We start from the raw sequence: 4,860 nt of genomic DNA, 5'->3' as shown, positions 1-4,860 counted from the left end.
CGGAAGTTACTCAGCAATGCAGGGCGGCCACCTTCAAAATAAAGGCACAGAGCAGTTACCGCAGCTGTGTTTTAACAGCTGTGGAAAGTTAAAAGGTCACTCTACAGTGGTGGGGGAAAAAAAACACTTTTCAGACACCATTAAAATTTTACACAATCCCAAATATTATCATGAAATCTTTTTTGTGTTTCAAAAGGTGTGGCTAAGGATTTGTTTAGTATTATGGATGTGATTTTACAAAAAGAAAATGCACTTGAAGACTTAAGAGTGATTATTATTTCAATATATCACAAATTTATGGGGTGTCCAACAACTTTCTTCCACCACTGTATATAAAGTCGACTAAACCAGAAGAAAGCTCCTACTTAACCCCCTCAGAATCACATGATTTTTGTATATATATTTAATGAACCAACGTAAAATTATACCCTGACACTATTTATATGGTAAAAAGCCAATTAAAGGCCACTCTGAAAGGTGCAGTTTTGTTTTATGGGGTCTGGGGACTCAGAAAACCAGTCAGTATCTGGTGTGACCACCATTTGCCTCATGCAGTGCAACACATCTCCTTCGCATAGAGTTGATCAGGTTGTCGATTGTTGCCTGTGGAATGTTGGTCCACTCCTCTTCAATGGCTGTGCAAAGTTGCTGGATATTGGCGGGAACTGGTACACACTGTGATATACGCCGATCCAGAGCATCCCATAACATGCTCAATGGGTGACACGTCCGGTGAGTATGCTGGCCATGCAAGAACTGGGACGTCTTCAGCTTTCAAGAATTGCGTACAGATCCTTGCAGCATGGGGCCGTGCATTATCCTGCTGCAACATGAGGTGATGTTCTTGGATGTATGGCACAACAATGGACCTCAGGATCTCGTCACGGTATCTCTGTGCATTCAAAATGCCATCAATAAAATGCACCTGTGTTCTTCGTCCATAACAGACGCCTGCCCATACCATAACCCCACTGCCACCATGGGCCACTCCTTTCACAACATCGACATCAGAAAACCGCTCACCCACACGACGCCACGCACGCTGTCTGCCATCTGCCCTGAACAGTGTAAACCAGGATTCATCTGTGAAGAGAACACCTCTCCAACGTGCCAGACGTCATCAAATGTGAGCATTTGCCCACTCAAGTCGGTTACGACGACGAACTGGAGTCAGGTGGAGACCCCGATGAGGACGACGAGCATGCAGATGAGCTTCCCTGACACGGTTTCTTACAGTTTGTGCAGAAATTCTTAGGTTATGCAAACTGATTGTTTCAGCAGCTGTCCGAGTGGCTGGTCTCAGACCATCTTGGAGGTGAACATGCTGGATGTGGAGGTCCTGGGCTGGTGTGATTACACGTGGTCTGCGGTTGTGAGGCTGGTTGGATGTACTGCCAAATTCTCTGAAACACCTTTGGAGATGGCTTATGGTAGAGAAATGAACATTCAATACACGAGCAACAGCTCTGGTTGACATTCCTGCTGTCAGCATGCCAATTGCACGCGCCCTCAAATATTGCCACATCTGTGGCATTGTGCTGTGTGATAAAACTGCACCTTTCAGAGTGGCCTTTTATTGTGGGCAGTCTAAGGCACACCTGTGCACTAATCATGGTGTCTAATCAGCATCTTGATATGGCACACCTGTGAGGTGGGATGGATTATCTCAGCAAAGGAGAAGTGCTCACTATCACAGATTTAGACAGATTTGTGAACAATATTTGAGAGAAATGGTGATTATTGTGTATGTGGAAGAAGTTTTAGATCTTTGAGTTCATCTCATAAAAAATGGGAGCAAAAACAAAAGTGTTGCGTTTATATTTTTGTTGAGTGTATGATATCTTTTGGCTTTGGATTGCACTGCATGGAGTGGATGTCAACATGATTTGGTTGCTGTTTTAACTGAGCTCAAATGTGTTTATCAGCAGCAAGCACTCCATGTGCCTCTCTCCTATATTTATGAAGGTATGAGTGCTCCAAACTGCAACTTCAACCTACAGCTGTACTACATGGGCCTTTAATTAAATAAAATATTGCTCGTGTCAAGGCAGAATTGTGCATGGCTTCATTAAATATGCTAAAATTATTGCACATTATAAAAATCAACCGTTGTAAGACTGCTTTTATGGAATGATTCAATGTTGTATACCACAACAAACAGTAAACTATTAGTTCACATCATGGATCTGTTTGTTCTCTAACAATTCAGACACACAGAGAGAGAAATACAATTATTTTTTAATGTTTTTCTTTCTTCTTCTTGGCCATACCGAAAATATGCTTTTGTTGCTGGTGTTGAGAGGCAAAAATATGGAAATGAATGCCTCCAAAAACATCAATATTAAATTGTAATTTTATGGTGCCAAACCGTCTTGAAGTGACACTGTGCTCTTATTTTGAAGGATTGTTTATCACAGTACTGAGTGTTGCTGTAGCTAATTGACAACGTCATCATCACTGCGCATCGGCCCCATTCATCTCTGACGTCAGAGCTACGCTGAGTGAAAAGCGTGTTTATCAGGCCTGTGATCATAACACTACATGTACTTCATCTTATTGTCTTTGCCTGAGCTCCGTTCACATCTGGAGCTGATGTTTGAGGCAGAAGCAGAGAGAAGGTGAAGCATTAAACTGATGCTTGTTTTCTGGCTCAGGCTACAGAAGAGCAATGGCTCATTATCAGTGTTGGTGCTTCCTTTATGAACAACCAGGAGAGCAGTCTTAGGGGCCTGCTTCTCTCCTCACACATCCTCAGTCACATTTTTGCCATATATGAAGAGCAAAAAGTGCCACAATTCAACTCTGATTGCACTTGAATTACATGATTATAATAACAAAAAAGCCAAAGAGGCGCTTCTTTTTTACAGTGCTCTAATTATAACCCTGCTTAATACTCACTAGCTGTGTCACCAATGAGATGTATTTATATGTCATTTTTTACACCATGTAAACCTTGTTAGTTCCGCTGTTTTTACACCATTTTTCAAAGCTTTTGTAGCCAATCGGTGAAGAGCAAAGTCAGACTAAAGCAATGCACGATGAAAGGTTGCCACCCTTGTTAAGCCACAGACTTGTGATGTTTTTGTGGGTTGTACAGCTGTACTGGATTTAGAGGATTAATTATTAGACTTGTCTATTCTTTTTTTACAGACCAGTATTAATCACTGCTGTGTGAATACAGCCGAATTGCGTGGACACCTACGTAATAGATGGCTGTATTTCTTGTAGGTTGATTATGAATTGTAGCGTTTACAAAGACATTGATCACAACTTTTAAAAGCACCTCTGATAATCTTTTCATTTATTGATTGATTTATTGTGATGCCACTGTGCTGGTTTGTCCTCTAAGATATTTACACAGTATATATAATAGTCTGGTGGTCTGAGGTCAAAGTTTGAAACCAATGTTCACCATCACAACGTTTCCCCCACTCCTCCAGAAACATAACTTACCATACAGAAAATGCCATAAAAATCAACATAATTAATGGGTACATGACACTTTAATGCATCTTACCGGAGCAGAACTGTAATTAGAGTGCTGTAAAAAGTGGCATTGTAATTGGAGCTGTATATAAAGCAACATTTAGAACCTCACGCAAACTGAGGGTAATTATGGCACTTTTTGTATTCCATACACAATGAGGAATCCAGCGTCTGGTGGGTGGAGGTGGTGAGAGAAGAGGTGTGTTGGCATTAACTGTACATCCGTTCTCTGGACTGAACCAGCTGGGCAATGTTCAAGTGTGTCATTATGTAATATTTACAAGCCCCGCTCTGCTCTGCCATGTGAAGTGGAACCTGTTTGGCTGCTGACAGGATCTCCCACCATGGACACTGACTTCCAGCCAGGACTGGGCTGGAGGATGCATGTGCTCTTTAAAAAAAGGTGCCTTTGATGATCATCTGCGTCAAATGAACTGGTGTCAAGCAGCACTTTGTGGTGATCTGTTTAAGTGACACCAGTTTAAAGATTAATTTCCTTCCATCAGTTCAACCTTACTGCAAACAGCTTCCTGTGATATTTGCTCTGTATAGAAGCTTTGAATTCAGGAGGTTTGTCACGTTTGTCTGCATGTATCTGAAATGCGTAGCCTCCCCCTTTCATTTAGCATAGTTGAAGTCGAAGTACAGACAAAAGGTTCAGGCTCCACTATGAGGTGATATTGCCATCTAGTGGATGTAAATGTTCTAACCATTAACAGATTTCATCCTCCTTTATCTGAAGCAACTCACATTTGCTTCAGATGGTCAGATTATCTCATAGGCCAGGGGTCAAGTAGGAAAATACGATAACATTTAAGCTCGTGTGACACCTTTAAGGTCCACAAAAGAAAATTTGGTTAGATGATTGTTATATAGATGCTTATTAATATGAGAATACCTGTAAATTCTGCAGCTTTAAATCTATAAACCTTGTACATATATATATATATATATATATATATATATATACATATATATATATATATATATAAAATCATTCAAAAGTTTGGGGTCACCCAGACAATTTCATGTTTTCCATGAAAACTCACACTTTTATTCATGTGTTAACATAATAGCACAAGGGTTTTCTAATCATCAATTAGCTTTTCAACACCATTAGCTAACACCATGTAGCATTAGAACACAGGAGTGATGGTTGCTGGAAATGTTCTTCTGTACCCCATGGAGATATTTCATTAAAACCAGTTGTTTCCAGCTAGAATAGTCATTTACCACATTAACAATGTCTAGACTGTATTACTGATGCACTTAATGTTGTCCTCACTGAGAAAAAAATCCTTTTCTATCAAAAATAAGGGTATTTCTAAGTGACTCCAAACTTTTTAACGGTAGTGTATGTACATATAAACATGT

Source organism: Acanthochromis polyacanthus, chromosome 11 (assembly GCF_021347895.1).
Source record: "Acanthochromis polyacanthus isolate Apoly-LR-REF ecotype Palm Island chromosome 11, KAUST_Apoly_ChrSc, whole genome shotgun sequence".
Taxonomy (NCBI): domain Eukaryota; kingdom Metazoa; phylum Chordata; class Actinopteri; family Pomacentridae; genus Acanthochromis; species Acanthochromis polyacanthus.
Note: the sequence above shows the minus strand (reverse complement) of the source record.